The sequence below is a fragment of the Zonotrichia albicollis genome, chromosome 5 (genome assembly GCF_047830755.1).
Source record: "Zonotrichia albicollis isolate bZonAlb1 chromosome 5, bZonAlb1.hap1, whole genome shotgun sequence".
Taxonomy (NCBI): Eukaryota; Metazoa; Chordata; class Aves; order Passeriformes; family Passerellidae; genus Zonotrichia; species Zonotrichia albicollis.
Genome location: NC_133823.1, coordinates 65,587,763 through 65,610,157, shown reverse-complemented (window position 1 = coordinate 65,610,157; position 22,395 = coordinate 65,587,763). Strand labels below are relative to the sequence as shown.

The window sequence follows — 22,395 nt, the reverse complement described above, 5'->3', positions numbered from 1 at the left end:
CACAGTTGAGTGTATCTTGTGCCTTTTGTTGAGCTGTCACGCTTCCCTTTGCCTCTTCTTCGGAAATTACTCATCATTTGTACCTCTGAGGGTTTCAGTCATAAATCTCTCTGGGTGTGCCCAAGTGGGAGAAAAATATTCTTCAGCTTTTGCCACTTCCTCATTTCAAGTTTTAGTCTTATGACTTGCCTCAGTACCTGAGGCTCTGCAGTTTGCTGATCCACATCCTGCGTTCGCCAAAACATCTGTGACCACATTGAGGCACCTCATTCACAACAGGGACATGTGGTCATTTCTGAAAACTGATGGTGAACATCTTTGATTTTGTAAAATCAAAGGCCTGCTTCCACTGTCATATGTGGTGACTCAGAGAGAAGAGCTGGGTGATTTTGTAGTTTCATAGCAGGAAGCCAGACTACTTCTCTTTCTGAAAGAGTGCTTGTGTCTACCTAATTGCTAAATCTGTAATAGCTCCGGAATACCGGCACTCTTATGAAAAAGAGAAGACTGAGCTGGTATTTGAAGTTTAAACAGTATCAGAACTAATGTAATCCGCTTTTTACAGCTATCTTGTCTTACCTTTTATCATGAAATAGAATATATTTTTTTATAGCACTCAAGTGCTGCTGTTGTTGAATAAAGCGCTTTAATTGTGAGAGTTAACAGGCAGGAGATGAGTATACGTGTAGCTAAGTGTCTGAACTTCAGAATTCAAGAACTCTGGTCCCTGGCAGCTGATGGAAAACTATATTAGGATCTTGTTTGCATTCAAGATTCTAGATTCTCAGAAATACTTTTTCTTTTATGTGTTTTCAGATGTGGCATTAAACTTACACTCTAAAAATAGTCCTTGAGTATTCCCCAACTTGAGACACATTGGCCTCTAAACCTGGTTTTGCTGGGTCTGGATAAATTCCACAGTGGCTTATGGCAAGCACGCCCAGTCATAACATTCCCTTTTCCCTCCCCAGCTCAGTGTTTGCATGTGGCCCACAAATCTGCTCTGACTCAAAGGGAATAACAGTTAAAATATCTGGTGAAAGGCTGGAAAAGTGAAAGGATAACATGACTTTAAGGCAATTATAGAAGAAATATCCATGAATATATATCTGAGAGTTGTTTGTACAAGATCTCCTTTGAACTATGCAATGACTTTGGCTTTCAATGTTATCTGTACGGCCAGAGAGAGAAGAGCAAAAAAACAAGGGAAACACAGTCTTTCTTTGTCTCAGAGAGGCGAAACAAAATGCATCTGACAGACTGTTTGGATGGATAACTGCAGCCAGGGATTAGGAAGGGCAGTGATAAGGAGGGAAGAGGGGATATTAATTTGATAAAATATGGAAAAAAAGATAAATCTGGAAGAAGTGCTGATGCACCTGAAGGCAAGGAAAGAGGGATAGAAGCTAAGGAAAAAAACAATTCTGAAAAGGCATTGAAATGTTTGTCATGCTATTAGTGCTGTAAAATGTGTGTTATTAACTTCTGCTACCCACTGTATTACACTTGAAATTCAAATGAGGAAGTTGTCTTTCTTTGCTTTTCTCCTGTAATCTCTATTTAAGGAAAATGCTGTGATGTGAATCAGATAGCAAGGGATTCAGCAGTGTGGGTGACAGACTGTTCCACTTCCAGTGCCCTCTATCAAATCCACTCTATTTGTCAATTCCTGAACAGAAGCTATTAGAATGCAGAAAACATGGTAATAACACAGTCGACCTATACCCAGGACGAAAATTTCTTTATATGGCAAAAATATAGACTTTCCTTCAGATTCTACTGTCTTGACAAACTGCATTTGATGACTCTCCTTAATAGGCACCCAGTGCTTCTTCTTACTTAATCCTTTAGGATCAGACTCTTTGACTTTTCATTTCTCCAGCTGCAAGTGAAAGGTGTGTTTTTTGTTCTGGTTTTGCTAATTTTTTTTTTCTTGGGGGGGGGGGGGGGAGAGGGGCAGGGGAGTAGGCCATGTAGCACAGTTTTCACACAACACACTAAATGCACAGATTTGCACCCCTGACTCTGGTGACCATTTATTTGCCTTGTACAGACACAACTCCAAAGCAAGGTTTTTAGTAGTCAGTTGCTTGGCTTCCAAGCAGTGGGGTCTGTTTAGGACGCAGAATCACAGAAGGGTTTAGGTTGGGAGGGACCTTAAAAACCATCTAGATCCCACCATGGGAAGGGACATCTTTCACTGGACTGGTTTGAAGAAGGACAAACACCTGTATTTTCCGGTGGTTTTAATCATTCTCTCAAAGAAGCCTGTCACCTAAATGGCAGTAGAAAGGAGGATTTTGAGGCAGGTGAGGACACACAGAGTTAGAACAATGTCTATCAGATGGCTACTGCATCCAGTGGCACCAATGTGCACTGATTGCCATGCCCTCCAGGGAGGGAGGCAACTTGAGTCTTCAGATGAAATGAGAACAAATAAAGAGAAGTGGAATATGTGAAAATCAAGGGGGCAACTGTGCTACATGGCCCACTCCCATGCTTCTCTCTTTCATAAGAGTGCCAATATTCCGGAGCTATTACAGATTTAGCAATTAGGTAGACACAAGCACTCTTTCAGAAAGAGAAGTAGTCTGGCTTCCTGCTATGAAACTACAAAATCACCCAGCTCTTCTCTCTGAGTCACCACATATGACAGTGGAAGCAGGCCTTTGATTTTACAAAATCAAAGATGTTCACCATCAGTTTTCAGAAATGACCACATGTCCCTGTTGTGAATGAGGTGCCTCAATGTGGTCACAGATGTTTTGGCGAACGCAGGATGTGGATCAGCAAACTGCAGAGCCTCAGGTACTGAGGCAAGTCATAAGACTAAAACTTGAAATGAGGAAGTGGCAAAAGCTGAAGAATATTTTTCTCCCACTTGGGCACACCCAGAGAGATTTATGACTGAAACCCTCAGAGGTACAAATGATGAGTAATTTCCGAAGAAGAGGCAAAGGGAAGCGTGACAGCTCAACAAAAGGCACAAGATACACTCAACTGTGCCCACTCTCAGCAGACAGCCCTTTTCCACCCCAGCACACACCACTGCAGCTTTATCCAGCAATGCTGCACCAGCCTGGCAAGGTGCAGCAACCTGGCTAATTGTGGGCCTTAGCTTTACTGACACAGATTAAGCATTCTTAAATACTGTAGGACAATCTGCAACTACCATACCATGGTTTAGGATGAAGAGGAGAAGAGATTCCACCAGAAAATACTGTGGTGTAACACTTCATCTAGCCACAATTAAATTATCCAAACTGAACTTCATGTGAACACCAGGGTTAATAAACTTCCTGCTGCGAAATGTACTAAGAAATGTTCAGTGACAACAGGTGATTAGGACCATGGCTGAAGTCTCACACCAGAGCAGCTCAGAGGTCTTTGCTTCAAGATTGCTGCCAAACGCTGGTGAAAACAGCTTTTAGCCACAAGCTCAAACAACTTTTTATTGATGTGCATTTTAATGCTCATAGAGCTGCCAAGGTGTTTTTAGCAGTGAAGTACCAGGAGCACCAGGGGATTAGGAGTTTGCATCCGTGCCATGCATCTATTCCAAAGAGAAAACAATCTTAGGTGAAAATTCAGGACAACTGTCTGGACATAACACTATGTGCCAGCATTTCTGCATGTAACTCAGTCTTCAGGACAATGAACTGCTTTTTCTGCAAGAGAGGGAGGTCATACTCAGTGTGAGGTGAGTTGTCATGCTCACTTCAATGTGCAAATTGCATTCAGGCCAAAACCTGCATTATATTTAGGATGTTAAAACTGCCTTCAGAGTAGCTACTGCACTTTGTTCCTTTCATGATCTATTTGGAGGGATGCAAGAATTGCCCATGTGCAAGAGTACTATTTAAATTGTATTACATATTGTCGTGTTTCACTATGGGGAACTTCGTGGGGATCTTAGAAAACTTCTGGTCTAGGATGAAATGAAGTCAAGTGAGACAATATTGTGTCTGAGAACCATTTATTGGCAACAAAAAGTGAGTTGCCCTATGGCAGAAGAGTGACGAATGCAGGCAAGGAGGACAGTATGCAAAAGGCTTGGGGGAGAGAGGGAGAGCGGGGAGACAGGGAGGCAAAGCGAGTGCCAGCCCCAGAAGGTCAGGGATGCCCCAGGGTCCCAGCGGCAGCAGTGTGTGCTCGCTGCCTGCCAGGGAGCCCGCCCAGCTCCCGGAGAGGCTCCTGGCACAGCTCGGGGCCGCGGGAGCCGGGCAGAGGCCGTGGGCGCTCGGGCAGCAGCTGCAGCACCCTGGACAGGGCCGCGGCAGGGATCCCGAGCGGCGGGGTCGGTGCGGGAAAGCGGGAGCAGCAGGAGCGCAGGCACCGAGCAGAGCACAGGCAGGCAGGACAGACGGCGGCTGGGACAGACGGAGGGACAGGCCGGACACAGGGATGCGTGAGGCTCGGAGCTCAGCCGGTGCTCTGCGAAGCGCCCGGCAACAGGGAGGACGAGTAAGGGAGGGCTAGCAAGGGCCAGCGAGGGCAGAAGAGGCAAAGAGCAGGCTGGGGCCAGGCAAAAAGGACAAAAACCAGGCTAGAACCAGGGCCAGAAGCTCAAAAGGTCCCAGAGCTTGTGGCACATTTACGTTTTATGCCCCCTGGCTCCTCCCAAGCTCTTGCCACTGACAGGAGACCCTTGACCCAGTCCCATGTTCCACTGCACCCCATGGATGGAGATATTTGGCCATCCAATTGGAGAAACCAACCCTCTTTGGAGGGCACAGTGTCCTTGGTGTTCCCCTGCTGACTGCCTGTCCCATGTGAGATGGGAAATGGTTGCCAGGCAAAGTCACCCCAGAAACAAGACCTTCTCCCATCTTCTTCCAGCTGCCTCCCGCAGGTGGCACATGTGCACCCCCTCTCCCACATGCCTCTGACACTGCAGAAACAGATCAGAATTGAGCTGGCTCCTCACACATATTCCAGATGTTTTAAATGAAGGCAGAAATGTTCAAGGTCAACAAACTAGAGGTGGGACCTTTAGAATCACATGTCCATCCTCCTGTGGAGAGCTCCCAAGAGGGGCACACGGCAACAGCTGGGAAGCTGCGCTCCCACTCTCCTCAGCCCCGCAGCACTTGGGGAGAGAGAGAAATGCCAACAACCTGGGCCTGCCCTGCCTTCCCAGTCAACTGTGCAAGCTGAGCAGAAATCTTAAAAAGGTTTTGATCTTGTTCCAACACCCTTTCCCCCAGCCCCATGCAGGGCAGAGAAGCCAACCCAACCCATCTCCTGCATGCCTCTGCTAAGCCTCACAAGCCCTTTGTTGTGCTTCCGACTGTGGTGCCTGTAGCCTCATGTTTTTACTTTGGAGACTTGCCTCATAACTGCCCTCTGTACAGTTTCAGTGCTCCTTTAAAGAGTTTCTTCATCCACAGTAAGTGTTTTTACAAACCCAAAATTGTATTTTTCAAAAGCATATTCCAGTTTTCACAGCAGCACTATGATGTGACCCCTCATCCTTGATATCTAGTGCAACAGAAGGACAAAATAGATCTTCACACTTTATCAAAGTTCTCTTCTCACTGTTTTTCTTTGTTTCTAAATCTATTTACTGAAAAAGTCCCTGTAATGTTACAATGTCAATTGCTTAGCGATACACATCACCAAAAATCAAAATCACATTTGCCCCAAAATGTGGATGTTTATATTCAGAAACATGAAGTCTAACAACATTTGATCTCTGCCTGGGAGGAGGAAAGAGAAATGAGAACACTTGTATTTTAAACATTGAGTCTTTGTCTTACAGTCCGTTTGTCTTTCAGCAGCTGCTCTTAGCAGAATTGTCTCTGCACAGTTTTGTGGCCCAAAGCCACCCAAAACACAGTGGAAATGAAGCAGTTGTGTGTGCGTTTCTGCCTCTCCTGCCTTGTGCTGAGGGGGTTTTGAAGCAAAAGGAGGAAAGGTGTGCATGCAAAATGGGGTCAAGTGCAGTCACCATTCAGAAAATTGGGGCTGAACGTCTTCTACGTCACTGAGCACAAAAACAAGTTCCAGTCATACACAAAGCTCATTTTATCAGCGTACAGAGTGCACCTCACCTCAATGAAGCTCAGCCATGACAGAGGTTGTTCTCTCATCTCTGTATTCCAGCACTTTTGGTCAAGAGAATAAAAGAAAAATGTCACCGTACTTAAAGAACTGCAAGGGGCTCACCTATAAGATGGGATTTCCCTCAGAGTAAGAAGTGGTTGTTCACCAGAGTAGCTAATGCATAAATGCTGACCTTACAGCCAGACTCTCAGCCCAGAGTGGCAGTGAAGATGACGCCCAGATGTAAACACCCAGTGTTTATTAGCACAGTGTGGGGCTGAGGGACACCTGGTTCCTCCCAGGGGCAGATTCCCACACTTGAAACTCAGTTTCTAAATAAGCAGGGAAGGTACCAAAGCTCCATCACAACCTCAGTGCTGCTGCTCTGCATGGGGCTTTGGTTACAATGGAATGGAGGAATGCTGGGAGACTGGAAGCAAAATTTGGCAATTTGTGCTTAATAATCCAGCGCCTTCTGCTGCTGCAGGTAATGCAGGTAAAGCAACTTACAGGGATTGTATGAACTGATTGGGGATTCACACTTAAATACGTTTAAGAATTTTACTTCTACCATAGCCTCTTTTAGAATGTGAGGTTGTCCTGGTTTGAGAGACAGGTGTCTGCCAAGGAAGGTGAGAACCTCCCTTGGGGAGGGACCCTCTTTGCTCCAAATTATTATACCTTTGGAATTCTGGCCAAGATATGGGGGAAAGGAATTACAGCTTTTCCTTATATCTGTCTATGTATACATAGATAGATAGATAGATAGATATAATGATAGATAGATGAAACAAGGCTGGCAGCCCTATCAGCCCCATCATCATCAGTAGCAGCAGCAGCAGCACAAAGGCTCCGCCGCCACTCTGGGCCCCTCCAGTGCAGTGCCGGGCACGGCCAGCAGGGGCGCTGGTGGCTCCCGGCCGGGCAGGGCGGGTGCGATGATTCCCCCGCGCCTGCAGGGAGCGCTGTGGCGCCAGCTCAGCCGCCTCTCCACACGGCCATGGCGGCTCGGGCGGTGGCAGGAAGAGAGGAGAGAAGCGGCTTTCCTTTGCAAATCCAGGGCAAGGAGCCGGTCTCAGTGCCCCTCCAGGTCTGTCATGGACTGCAGCAGGAACCTTGGAGCAGCAGGCTGGAACAGCAGAGGCGAGCACGCCCGCGGCGGCAAATAAAGGGTAGCAAAGTCTCTGGAGCTGCCAGAAGCCACGAGGTGTCCAGTCAGGCATGGAATCAACATCCCATGGTTAAAGTGTAGTAAACATCCCAAAGCCCAAAGCAGCACCAGAAAACAGCAGGGCTGCACAGTGTCAGATGGGGCCCCACAGGCCGCTGCTGCACTCAGCCTGGATATTCTCCCTCTGGAAATGGGGAGAGGGTAGGAGTCCCCTGAGCAGTTGCTGAGGATCGTTCTCGATGAGGTTGGGTGTTGAAAATGTCCCAGTTCAAAGGCTGCTCTCATGAGCAAAGGCTCATCCCCAGCAGGAGAAGCAGTCGAGGGCTGATCTCCGCATGTCAGCGAATTGCGAATTGTGCCCTGCAGCAGCACCAGCCCGACCTTTCCCCTCCAGTCCTGAGAGCCAGAGAGAGCGAGGGATGAGCCCAGCCTCCACTACCCAGCCAAAATCTCGTGGTGTTTCTGCCTTTCCCAAGAGAAGGCCCCACAGCTAAGAGACTGCAGCCAGCTGCACCCCTCCCCGCACCTCGGCCACATCCATTGTCTCCCTTAAGTATCCATCATTCTAGTCTCTGATGCAACAAATGGAATAAATTTCCCTAAGAGAAAAAAAATCATGGAACCATGTCCAATCCCCAACAGATATATGTTTATTTAAAAGCCATTTATGACAATGACTGGTATCTGCTGATATAGAAACTTGTGCAAAACCTTGGAAAACAGCCCCACCAAACTTAGACATTAATGTCATACTGGACTGTAAACGACATCTTTGTAAAGGAAATCTCCTCCTGAGCCTGAGATTTTTGGTGCTAATAAATTCAGATGAAGAAATAGCACAGAGACGCAAAGGGAAATATTGGCAAGATAGCACTTTTGGATACAGCAAAAGAAACTATGAGGGAGAAGATGCAAAACCTGACATTTTGAGCATGAATTTGAGGAGGCTCATAAGGGGAGGAAAATTTGATGTTTCTAAATTTTGACATTCACATTTGCCCAAGACTAAAGCAACCAATCCCAGGAACATACTGGATGTTAATTCTAAGCATCCTCTAACAGCCATCGCAAGCACAAATGTGTTTATTCTTAGCCCCAAAAGGCCACTGGTAGCTTTACCATGAGGGTCTAAGGACCCTGCTCAGACTGCCCAACACAGCATATGGCCAGTCTGACTGCCACCTTTCCCACCCATGTTATGTTTTTCCCACAGTATCTTCCTGTTTTCCCAGACATGAAGCTGGGTGAAGATCTTCAGGCCAAAATCCTGTCCCTCTCCATCTCCAGTTCTGGAGCAGTGCTAGAGGTGTCATTCTGTCTTCGATCTAATCCTCACAAATACTGCCTCACTGCAGCCTTGCAGCTGCCTCATCTGAGAACCAGGTCGAGGGAGATCCAGTTTGCTGGTTCCCACATCTGCTGCTCAGCCTTACAGGATGAGCTGGTGTATGGTATTCAGAGAAGCACAAATGTAAATACAAACCATCAGTATGGCAAAGGGTTTGGGAGTCAAAAATACATACATCCTTTTGGTGTGACAAAATCATCTTTGTAATGAAAGTGGATGTACTCTGCCCGGATATGAAGTGAAAAACCCACAAAAAGCAAGTTGCAAAGGGAAGGTTTTTCATCCGGGAGACAAGATATATGTCATGTTGGCCCCACAGTCTTCTTTTCCTCCTGGTCATGTTCCCAGGTATACACCCTAGGTCAAGAGCCTCAAATGATAAAATTCCTCCAACCAAGGAGAATGCAGGAGCAGACCATAGAGGGTCTGGGCAAATACAAAAAGATATTTTTGACTGCTACCCAAAGAGGTAGAAGTCCCAGTCACGTGCACTTGAAAAGCTAAAGTAGATATGGGCAACCTAAGCATGCTGGTACTTTATGGAAATTTCACTTCTGGTCATGGGAGATGCAGGGAGAACAGAGCACTCCCATAGCAGAGGTCTGGTGCCTTTCCTGAAAGTCACACTGGCACATCATTAGACCACCAAATCACTTTGGTATAAAAGAATATCAAATCACCAAATGCTGTAAGTAGGTCTGAGGCAAAGCTATGATCACTTCAAAAAGGGAAAAAAAATCAGACTATATTCCTGAAACTATGCCACAGAAGCAACCACTTTTTACAAGCTTAAGATTTTCCACATCAAAGTAAGGCAGTTTTCAAATAAACTCAAATAAACAACCTCATGATTTTTGCTACACATGGCAAGAGGAAGATACAGCAGTGAATGAAATTGCAGCAGCATTCTGTCACCCTGAACCACCCAAGAGAGGAGAACAAGGACCTTCTGTGAAAAATGCGTCAGTACATAAACCAGTTCATAGAAGACACATCCAGCAAATGCTGGATAGGAGGTGTGTTTTCTCATGACCAGCACAAAAAATGTATATCTACTAGTAAGCGCTAAAGCAGATGAGAAAACATGGTCTCAGAGTTCGAGGTCTGGTTGTCCCAGAAACTATCCACTCTTGCCATAGCCTTCCAAGCTTCATTTAAACCACATATTTTCCTAGAGCCTGGAGTGCTCAATGGTCTGGAAAATTGCACAGTAAAAAAGATGGCTGCTAATGTCTACTTGTACAGAAATGAATAAAGCTTCCATTGCCTGCAGTGTTTCTATTTCCCTAATGCTGCTTAGGATTTGTGGAAAGATCAGTCCTTGATGAAATGTGAACTTGGCTAAACAAGTACTTACAGGCCCATTTGGAAAAGCTTTTGTCTAGCTGCATTTCCTTTGTTAAAGCTCAGGAAGAACTGTGAGCCCCAAATCTGCCAATACACCTCTATTAATATTTGGAGAATTAGCTTTTTTTATTAGCAAAAAAATACAGACAGAAAGAAACTTTTGTGAGCTCAGAATAAAAATAGTAGTGAGCATTATTCATCTGTAAGTCTACTTGCCTTGGATAGTTTTTCATTGATTTTACTGGTGCTCCTCCAGCTCTATCATCTTGAAAAGCTTTTAACAAAGAAAGGTACTGCTTTGTCAGATGGGGTGCGTCCAAGGTTTCAAAGCAGGAAGTTCCCTTTAACTTTTGTGTCAAGCCAATAAATAAGAGGGATTATCAAGGAGGGCATAATTCTATGCTTAGAAGTCTAGATCTGTATAATCACACATCCCCAGGGACTACAGGCTCCTCTTCTGTTGCCTTTTTCCCCAGCTGGAAATGAAACTCAAGATAATTTTAGTAAGGAGGTAATATAAGAGCAGATCTTTATTTGAAGGCCTTCAGGGACAGTTTTGCAATGTCCACAAAAGCCCACTCTCTCCAGGGGTGAATACATTTTTATAGGTTTTAGGAAACTAGCATAATTGGTAAAAAGCACCAATTAGGAGGACAAGTGGTGATGCAATTCCCCCCCAGGTCAAGCCCCTTCTCTAGAGTCCCCCCCTCAGCACTAGTTGTACTTTGTCCATGAGAATGCATCTCAAAGTGTTGTTCTCAGCCTTGGTTCCCAGCAACAACCAAGACAGCACTGGGACCTTGTAACCCCCAGGGCTTTCAGTTCTGGAACTTGTTTTGTCTTTCTGCTTAAGGAAAGGCTGTGGAAAAGTACTGGGAAATCTGGCTACTGATACAGTAGGCTACAGAGCCACAAATACATGTGTGAAGAATGCAGAGAACATATAAAAGAAAAAAAGGGCAAAAACCAAACAGCATCACTTCACACTTGCCATGGCCAGACAGCAACATGGAGAGCAGGACCCATGTGTGTAGCAGGTCTGCCACATACACACTGAGCTGTGTCCTGATCTCCTAGGTAAGCAGCACCACCCCAGATTAGTGTAGGAAGAGAAGTGACTTAGAAGATGAAAAATCATACAGAATTAGGTAGTATGCTGCTGGAACCTTACCCCCTTCTGCATTAGACCTTATACTTTTCTAAAGAGCTATACCTAAGCATTAATTTAATTTGTCCTATAAAACATTCAAGAGGTCCTCTGGTTGACAGATTCATAAGCAAAATGCAAATTCCTCTGATGTAGCAGAAATCATAAATCAGTTGGTAAGAGAAAAGCTGGGGAAGATGGTAAATATGCCAAAACTCTGTCCCGAGCAGATACTTAGCAGATGGGAAATTTCACCCACAGAGCAGCAGCACTGACCATTCTCTGCTATCAAAGGTCTTGCAGTGCCTTCTGCAGTATTAAGGCTGCAGTCTTAGGCAAACACAGGTGGTTATACTTTCCTTTCCTCCACTCCTTTCGCAGCATCCATTACAGAAGTTGTCATCCTGCTTTTGCACCATGCATGTTCCTGCTGGGAGCTGCTGAGTTCCCTCAGATGGGTCAGTAATCCTCTGCAGGGAGAACCAGTCTTTATACACTGTATAGGCAATTCTTAGTGTCCCAGTTGGATCCTTTGGGGTGCAGGGCATATCCTAGATGTCCCATGCACTGGAAAAGTAGCTTAGCACAGAGTTTAATAACTAAGCTAAAACCTCTTCCATGCATTTTGCTTGTGATTTAATGCAGCTTGGTGTGCCTAATCACAAAATCTGTGTTTCACAAAAGAGGTCTAAACAAAGGATTATCCAGAGAGTGTCAATGGAAATAAACTGTCTGCTTGAAGAAAATCTCTTTAAGCACACTTCTCTATTATCCAGTTCCAAAACTAATTGGAGTGTACTGCAAGGCCAGAGTTCTGAAGCATGGCCACTAATGTAAGTGCTGTCATTTCTGGGTAAAAAACCTGAGGGGCTTCAAAGAGAATTGCTTTTAAGAGAGTGCCAGATCTCCTGATTTTTGAGAATTGGCATTCAATGCTCAGCCTATTGAAGTCAATGAAAAACATTTTGTTTCTTCTAGTCAGGGCACAATTTCACATGACTGCTTTTTAAATTTGCCAGAGGAAGAGCAACTGAAAGCAGACTAAGCAGGCTGGATCTGGGAAAAAACCCATCTAAATATAATTACTTGGTGCAATTTGTTTTGATTTAATTCATAAAAAAATCTAAGTGACCCTTGCAGAATATCTTCTGATCTCTCATGTTTGCATTCTTCATCAAGTGTAGGATAAGACATACAGGTTTCTCTACTTTAAAGGTGTTTTATATAATAAAGTCTATCTTGTCCTATCTCTAAATTAAGTTCAGACTGACTTCTCAGTGACTATTATTAAAATGAAAAGCACATTAAAAATTACTATCAAATCATAATACATACATAATATTCATTTGTCTTCATAGAGCAAGATAAAATGTACATTAGTAATCATCAGCATCAGTCTCACTTGTATTCCCAGTTTTTCATTTAAAATTTCATCTCATAGTGCAGTCTTTTTATTGTCAGCTAGCAGTAATGTCTGTATTTCAGCATTTCGTTATGGATCAGAAGCACACTTTCAAAACAAGTTTCCCCATCATCTTCCCTTTCATCAAAATTCAGATATTGAAGTGATAGTGTTTGTTTCTATTTTGTCCTCACTCATTTACCTGTTTTTCCTTTGCCTCAGGAAATTCTTGCAGGAGCATATCTTTTGCTGTTTGCATTGTAGCTGCTCAGTGGATCCTCTTCACTTGGCATTTGGAGCCCTCATTCTCTGAACAGCCTCTCATCACTGCAATAATAATATCTACTAAAACATTTCCTGTCCAAAAATCCTACATGCAATTCCTGTCCTAATTCTACATTCTACATGCAGAATGTGGGCCCCCATTCTGTCCTATTAAGCATACCACAGGGACACAGAGCTCATCTCATTTCCTAAAATGGCATTAATTGAAAAGAAGAATTCTTCTTGAAGGGTTTGTTCTACCAAGACACATAACCAGTGCATATCATTTATATGTGCAGGTTTTAGTGCATTTACAGTAATTTTATTTATTCATCAAAGTTTCAAAAATATATAAGCCCTGCTTACTTCTTTATCTTAGATTGAATTTGGTATTTTTAAAATGTCTCAGAATTTACTGGAAAATTATAACAGGCATTTTCATTTTTCATTTATACATATATATACACACATTTTTAATATTTGTACATGTTTAGAAACACACCTATGTTCAACTTCCAAGGAAAGCATAAAGCAAAAACTCAATATAACTTTATTGGAAGGGTGGCTTTTATAGGCTTTGTTGTTGATTTCTGCCTATTTTAAACCTGTGCCATAAACTAGGGGTGGAATATGTTTGTCACATAAACAAAATTATATTTTAATTAAATATAATATATTTTAAAATAATATATTTTTAAAAATATATATTATATCATAATATATATTATATTGTATTATAATATATATTATGATAAACGTTTATTTTTATTATAAACAAAAATATATATTTTACCTTCTATTTTCATAAATTGTTTCTCTTACTGCTGTACATAATAATAACATTTATGACAGCTTCAAGCAGAAGCACATGGGCATTATTGGTCTCTGTGACTAATAAGCACATGAGGAGAAAGTGTGACTAAATTATGATATAGGTTTTTTGCACCACATTCCTTTTTTGTTTTGATGGAATGGGTCAAATGTTCATTTCAAACAGGAAGAAATTCTTTAAAAACAATGATTTTGATTGACTGATAAGGAGGCTCAGCATACACATTTTCAGATCCCTTTAGAAGCTGTATTCTGCAATCAGAATAAACTATTCACTATAATATAATAAATAACATCTGATCTAAAGCAATGACGTTTATTGCTTATTGCTGGTTAATGTTTGAATTTGAAGCACAGAGCCAGACTATCTGGTTCAGCCCTGTCATCTAGTATTGTAAGTGATGCTGAAAACAGCCAAAAGAAAAGCGAAGCTTGTCACCCAGCAAATCCCTGACTCATGAGAGCCACAATGCACACCCTCAGAGAAACCCTTCAGAAACTCTACCATAAATTTGCTTCTTCACCATATTTTGGCCAACCTCATCCCCCATTTGATGGGCACAATTGCACCTCAACTCCAGGTTCATAATCACAAGCAATTGGAATCTAAATTTAGTGAAGCTGATATGTAAATTTTCAGACTTTAGAATTTAATATGGTGTGGCAGTTCTCCATCTCACTGACGACCTGGGGGCACAGCTCTGAGAGCATCAAGAGAGTTAAAACACTTTACAACCCCAGCAGCTGTTAACAGCCTCACTCGAGAAAAATAACAACACTCATTTTAAAAACTGAACCACACAAGCACTTAGACCTTTTCCTCCCTAGGAAAACAAAGTGCTCCCAATTGGGTTTAGCTCTAAGTGATGATGAATTGTGAATAAAGTAGATCAGACTAAACTTTCTAATTCTCAACACATGGTGGGACAGGACTGACAGCCCTCTGAAGCTGCAGATCTTTTACCTCCTGGTGTCAACTTCTGCATCTCCTTACCAACAAGACCATCCTTAAGAGAGGCTTTAATCTACCTGGGACATCAAGTCTGCTTTGAGCAAGAGGCTGGACAAGATAATTTCTAGAGATCTTTTCCAACATCTTCACCCTTCCCAACTTTTACAGACTTTTCTTAGACAGACTTCACAGAATAACAGTGCTTCAACAACAGCTATACTCATTTACCGCTTCACCTCAGGCATCTGTAAAACTAGAATTTAAAAAATACTTCTTGCAGTCTTTAGACAGAGATAATGGTGTAAATCCCCAGCCCAGCAAGCCTCAGGATTGCATTTCAAAATACATCATCACTTTAAGAAGAACTGGTAGAAAAAGGGAGAATAACAGCAAAAAGCAGTGCTCAGGCAACTAAAGCCATTGTTTGGAGTTGGAAGAAATTAATGCCAAGCAAACATTTCACTGAGGCAGGTCATGGATATTCCAGGAAGTGTGGCAAAAAGGTGCTGTGTTGATTTCTCAGCTATAACTAATATGTGTGAAGTGTTTTGTGAGACTAAAAAGAATGTTAGAACTCGTTTTGCTCCAATAATGCCATTGCAAACAAGTGTGGGGCCAAAGCTCAAATGATTACTCTTTCTAGAACAAAACCTGTTTTCTCTCTTACCTTTTTATTTTCTTTTTATTTTTATTTCTTTGGGGTTTTGTTTGGTCAGAAGACATAGCTGAAGTTTTTCCAAACTACTCCATTCTACTGATCACAGCTTAGATTTCATAAGATCAATTGAAAAAAAGTGGGAAAAAACCCCACCCTCCATGAAGCATGATTCTTAAAGTTCTCTTGCCATCTTCCTTTTCTCTGCCCCTTCAGAAAGGTTTCCACACTCTGCACTAGGGTTTCGTGACTTCTCTGATAACAAAACTGACATATCCTGGGAAAGGGATCAGAGTGCTCCATCAGAATTGCCCCATATCATAGTGTAAAGCTCTCTCAGTTGTTCCCTTTGAATTATTTGTGATTCATAAACCAAACCACAAATCCCCACTCCATTCCCTCTTTTTTTTTTTTTTTTTTTTTGGAGGATTAGACCTTCAATCTGACGTCTTCACAGACATCTGGAGACATCCATCAAGTAAAGACAACATCATTCTGATGCAGGGCATTTATGCATAGGTTTAAACAGTTCATGGTAAAGTCTGTCTTTCAGGGCCCCTAGGTTTTATTTATTTTTTATTTCAAGTAGGTGAAGGAAAAAGTTCATGTAACACAACTGAGGGAGAGCCTTGTGTTACATTTGGTAGAAAGAAAATGTGACCTAGCAGTAAAAATATGACTGGAAACACAGAGACTTGAATTATAAACTTCATTTCTCACCTGACTGGGCAAGTTAAATCCTATGAGTTCCAAGTGAAAACATTTTCTCATTGCTCATCAGTGCCTACAGTCCTCCAAGATTCCCATAAAAGACATTGTGCAAGCTACAAAGGTCACCCAGACACATTTTTTTTCTATAATTACCCTGCTGGCTTAACTTGTGGTAAATACTCACTGATTCTCCTATATGATGTAACTGTGGGCAAAAAACTTCCTGCACTGCTGAGACATGTTAACAGTTCTCCACACTCAACCTCTCGCCTTCAAACTGGAGGTGAGTTTGCTTTTCCATTATACACCACACCAGGTATTCTCTGAGGCACGCTTGGGATCAGTACTGCTTTGTTAAGCTTGCTTATTTGCTAAGTAGACTCCATGCATATACATCTTGATTCTGCAGCAAATTGAGCTCAGACACAGTGAAAGCCATACAAAGGCAAGAGGAAGAGTTACACACACCAACATGAGCCATCTAAAGACTGACAATAAAATGCAGGTCTCCATTCCCACTAATCCATGTTCTCCTAATTTCTCCAGCTGATGAAGAAAATCTGAGTTGCTGGTGAGAGCCCTGGTGAAGGGTCTGGAGCACAAGTCTGATGAGAAGCAGCTGAGAAAACTGAGGTTGCTTGTTCTGGAAAAAGGAAATTCATGGGGGACCTAATGGCTCTCTACAACTTCAAAAAGGAGATCATCGCTAGGTGGAGGTTGGTCTCTTTTGCCAGATAACAAGCAATAGGACAGAAGGAAATGGGCACAAGTTGTGCCAAGAAAGGTTTAGATTGGCTATTAGAGAAAATTTCTTCACCAAAAGGTGTTAAAGGGTTTAGATTGGCTATTAGGGAAAATTTCTTCAGCAAAAGATGTTCCACCAAAAGGTGGAACAGGCTGCTCACTGAAGTGGTGGAATCACACCATCCCCACAAGTGTTCAAAAAATCTGGGGATGTGGCACTTAGGGACATAGATTAGAGGTGGGTCTTGCAGTGCTGGGTTAATGGCTGCACTCAATGATCTTAGAGGTCTCTTCCAACCTAAATGATTCTCTGACTCAGCTATAAATCAACAATATTTAATACCTTCATTGATGACATAGACAAAAGGACCAAGTGCACCCTCAGCAGGTGACAGCAAGCTGAGTGGTGCTGTTAAAGGACACCTCTGAAGGACAGAATGGGATGTGGACATGGGATGTGAACAAGCTCTGGGAAGTGAGCCCATGGGAATCTCATGAGGTTTAACAGCACCAAATGCAAGGTGCTGCACCTGGGTCATGGCAGCCTCTGGTGTCAATCCAGGCTGGGGGATGAGCAGGTGGAGAGCAGCCCTGCCCAGACTTGGGGGCGCTGGTGGAGGAGAGGCTGGACATGCCCTGGCCATGGCACTCACAGCTCAGAGACCCAAAAGTGTCCTGGGCTGCATCCAGAGGGGGATTCTGTCCCTCTGCTCTGCTGGGAGCCCACCTGCAGGGCTGCATCCTGCTCTGGGCTCCCGGCACAGTAAGGACATGGAACTGTTGGAGTGACTCCAGAGGAGCCCCCCAAGTAAATTAGAGGGATGGAGCACCTCTCCTTTGAGGAAAGGTGAGGGAACTGTGTTTGTTCAACCTGGCCTGGTTGCAACTTTCAGGTATGTGAAGGGAGCCTACAAGATGAAGAGAGACTGTTTACAGTAGCATGTAGTCACAGGACAAAGGGAATAAGCTTCAAATAGAAAGACAGTAGGTTTAGGTTAGATAGCAGATTTTTAATTAGATAAAGTTCTTTGCCATGAGGGAGGTGAAGGACAGACACAGTTTGCCCAAAGAAGCTGTGGATGCTTTGTTCCTGGAAGTGTTCAAAGCCAGGCTGGATGGAACTCTGAGCAAGCTGGTCTAGTGAAAGGTGTCCCTGCCAACAGCAAGGAGCTGGAAGTAGATGATACCAAAGTAGTGACAAATTCTGTTTTCCAAAAGCAAGGAAAAGGGAAGTATAATAAATGTCTTCTTTTTTTATTTTTTCCTCAGAAACCCTTTTGCTCAATCCTCTCCAGTTTTTCTTGAACATTCATTTATGACTTGGTCAAACACTGAGTGAGTTTGCTAAGCTTTACTCATCTGATCACAAAGAAAACTACTGACATTGAAAAATACCTTGATATGTATCTAACCTCAGACAAACTTTAGGTCTAAATAAAAACATGCAACTACACCTCATCAAAACCTTCTCCTTCATTTTTCTGTAACTTTAATTTTATGTTGTAGGGAGGAAAAAAATGCCACAAGCTGCCATTTCCAAGGATGAAAAGGCAAACTGGTTTAAATACATTCAATAATTTAGCAACGAAGTCTCAAATAAAATGAAGAATTTCTACTAGCTCCTATCCCCGGACAGTGCATCTACCAGTTGATTCTGTTTGGTTTAGAAGAAAGAAAGCTTTTTATGTTATAACCAACTCTAATCAAAATTTGAAAAATTAACTTTAATACATAGACTGGGAAGCTGATAAAGATAATTGGCACTTTAGTCCCACGTGATCACAGCTCCAATCATTCACAGCTGATTCATTCTCTTGATTTGCACTCTGCTTCACTGCTCCTCTCAGCGTGTCCTACCATGCACAGAGAAGACCAGCATGGGCTCCTGGATTCTAAGCTAAAATCAAAATTTAATAACAAACATTTAAAGGCAACATAGTAATATCAATATGTTACCTTACCTTTATGTAACTTATGTCCCTACAGATGGTTTCTTCACAGCCCTCTAAACTTTCCTAATCCCCTCCTTCACACATCAATCTTTCCACTCTGTTTGTCATGTAGACGCTCTAGGACAAAAGCTCTACGATTTTAGTACATCTTTCTTCAGAACTGAGTGAATTAGGGTGGACAATAAATGTCATATGAAAACAAAATGAGTTCTGCAAAGTGACAGGATAACAGTCTTAGACTTACAGCCCACTTTGTGCAAGCCATCATCTTATTAAACCTTATTATTGCTGCTCACTGGTCAAGGAATTTAAATAACATGTATTAACACAACCTCAGTCAGTTTCATCTAAGGCAGGTAGGAACATATTTTAAATTCTGTGGATTGGAGCTGCAGATCATCCACCACATTACTCTTTGAACAGCTGGCTGCATCATCAGACAGCAGTACAATGAAGCAACAAAAGATGAAGCTTTGTGGGGATCCAGAGCTACTGCAAACAACAAAAGGAGCTCATTTAGCTACTGATTGATCCCCCTCTGCTACCTGTAATTATTTCATCTCCTTACCAGCTTACTCCAGTTAAAATGCTGCTTATTTTATGCTTTTGAACACATTTCCAGGGTAAGGAAAGGACAACTTTGGGAAATTACAAGATCTTTGTTTTGCATGGCAGAATTATGACAGCATGAATTTGCATATAGCTCACTTTTTTGCAGAGAAATTTAATTCCTCTGCAGAGGTTTATATGCCTTAGGAATTCAGAGACTGGATTTGTTTGGCTTTGTGCAACACTCACCATCTGGCTTCTTATGTCCCTTTCACAGGAAAGTTTACTTTCCTGTCAATTCTGTGTATTTGAGATGGTTTTAATCTTTCTTTAGAGATCTTAGAAATGGCTCCACAGAGTCTGGCATGTAGCAGCATTTAGAGAACTTTGCTGAGTGAAAATTAGTCATTTATTGTGTTGTGTGCCAGATGTACTTTTGCCTGTTGGGCCTGTTTTCCTCACTGCAGAGAGGCCGTTGAATAAAAGAACACAAGCATGAAAAAACCCTCTATTCACACAATCTGGGCTGTGCATGGATGCCACTGGCATCTCACTTTCTACTTGGTATTAAAAGGATAAGGTGTCTTCAAAACACAGAGTTGCTAAGGTGTCATTGGCTTTTTGGCCAGTATATCCACAAATACACACAAAAAAATCCCTGAATTTGAAATGATGGCAACGTATGCAGCTTGGAGTCCATCCCATCAGAGTGGGAAATATTTTCCCACATATGGCTGTTCATCCACATCAAAATCCACAGTTTCCAAAGGGAGCAATTTTCTGTTCTCCTTTTTTAAGCAAATCTCTCTTCCTACTTTCTCAATCTTTCCTTGATCACCCTTCCCCATTGCCTATCTTACTCTATGCTTCCCCCAAGTCCACTTGGAAATGGGAAATTTTCCTTTTACTTCACTGCAAAAATAAAAGAAGAAAAGGAATAAAGAAGATGAAACATTAAAAAAAAAGCAGAGAAGATTGTTAGAATTGCAACTATCTTAGGACAGTTAAGATGTAGAGAAGTCAGTGTTCCAAACCTACTCACAAGGAGAGGAGAGTGCAATACTGCCAGATGGAGCAGTGTCCATATCCATGTGTTACATCCAGCAGATGCATGTCTCAGCTTCCCTCCACTGCCTTGAAAATTATCCTTTGTTTTCCACTGAAAAATGAAAGACATCTTATGTGGGGAAAAAAAAACACAAAACACAAGCAAACACACAAAATTGAATAAACAAAAAATAAGTGGCACAGAAATCCTGTAGAATGCTGGCACTACCAGCAATTTTTGGAGTATATTTCTCTGTAACTCAGGAGAGTCATTACAATTACTTGCAGAGAGCTCTCCATTGTACAGAAGAGAGTGGCAGGAGATGACAAAGCCCTGGCAGAGCCATGTCTCTTACAGAAATCTCTAAACAAGCTGTCTAACTAACCTGGCAAAGAATAGTTTTCTGCTTGGACAGTGTAGGTTGTTGTTTCCTTTAGATTTCAGACCTAGGTTTATATACCTTCTGTATAAATACTTACACTGTCCTTATTAGACTGAGGGAAATCTGGCTCTGAACTTCTGTGGGTTCATTTCTTTATTCCACTTCAGCGTTTTGAAAATACATTGCCCCTGGATTTGTCTGGAAAGTACAGGCAGTAAAATAATTCAAGTGCTGTACCCCTGAGTTGAAGATAATGTGCTTCAATGGACACTTCTGTTCCCGTACCCCACATTAAATCCTTCTAGGGGCTGAGATGGGGCTCTGGACCTCAGACAGCTATTCTGTGTACCAAATACACAGATGGCACCTGGACCTCAGACAGCTATTCTGTGTACCAAATTTCTGTATTTAGTCTGGACTAGGTAGTGTGAGGTTAATGGTCAGGCTTGATTTTTTCCAGCCCTAATGATTCTACAATTTTGCTCTGCTACTTAAGTGACATTATGGCAACAGCCTAATCTACTGACTAATGAGCTGTCTACTGAAATGGGAGTTAAAATACAAAAAAGTTTAATTTAATCTTTTCTATTTTTCAATCTAGTTTCCCAAGATTCTTCAACTGGATTCACAAATACAGGAACAACTCTCCAGACACAACAGTTTGCCTTTCTCAATTCAGCCAGTCCCCCCACTGTTAATCCCAGCCCAGGATCTGACACTCAAAAGATAAGTAAAAGTTTATCCTCACATCATCCATGCAGTTTGACTCGATGATTGTTGTATGACCCTCTCAAATTGAACTACTCTACTCTATATCTGGATTTCCAGCTAAAATAACATTTTTTTTCACATACTACAGATCTTGGAAAAATAATAATGTGAATTGTAATGGTCTGCGAACACCTTACCATACATTCCAGCTCAACATAGGGGACTAACATTAACCAAATATGATTTAAAATCTTGGATCTGGGGTCCCAAAAAGAGTTTGATAATGTCTCTGTCCAGGAACAAAGAATATATATGCCAATAGCTGGGCACTCCAAATATCTCCTTGTTTCTTTGAGCTCTGCATTTAAGACAGAGTAACATTTAATTTTAACTAAGTCCTTTAATACATGAACACAACAGGTTGAGGACAGAAGGCAAAAAGAGAAGTGAATTAGACTACAAGCACCACTTGAGTTAAACCTTGATATTTTAAACAATGTCTGATGTTATTAAACCTCGACACACTTGTTTATTTTATAAGCAGTGAAAATATCTTAGATCTTTCTACACAGCCACAAGAGAAAAATAATAACAAGGAACCATATCTGGTTTCTTCTTTTCATATATATAAAACATAATGCAACATTATGAGTGTTTTAGTCTGGTAATATAAAACACATAAAAACCTGAGGAAAAATTAAATGTTTATAAAGCTTTTTTTCCAAGCTAAATGGCAATGTTCATTTCTATCATAAAATCTGCTTGAGGATTCCTAAGGAACTTCAAATGTATCCTAATATACAGGTTTGTACTAAAAAACATGTAAGAAGCAAGAACACTTTATCATCTCAGTGTTCTCCAAAATACAGGGTTTATCCCAGAACAGTGCCTAATGGAATGGACCCAAACTCTAGTGTGCTATAACTACACAACCCAGTTAGGATACAAACCTCTCTGTCAACTGCATGAGTTATCCTTGCAGTAAAGACTGTAAAAATGAGAATAAATATAAGCATTCTTATATTTATATAATGTAAGTACATTGTGCTTACATTATATAAATATGTAATAGAATATAAGTACATTGTATGTTTCATAGGTGGGAAAATACTGTAACAAAATCATCAGAAGATACA

At 42.0% G+C, this 22,395-nt stretch overlaps 1 long non-coding RNA gene across 2 annotated transcripts in view; it reads right to left on the bottom strand.

Annotated features, from left to right (window-relative positions):
* LOC141729203 (uncharacterized) overlaps positions 1–22,395 on the bottom strand; it is a 60,715-nt gene that overhangs the window by 25,652 nt on the left and 12,668 nt on the right. For both annotated transcript variants that reach the window (XR_012580564.1, XR_012580563.1), the window contains exon 2: positions 20,161–20,277. This is a non-coding gene — a long non-coding RNA (uncharacterized LOC141729203). The remainder of the gene's footprint in view (positions 1–20,160; positions 20,278–22,395) is intronic.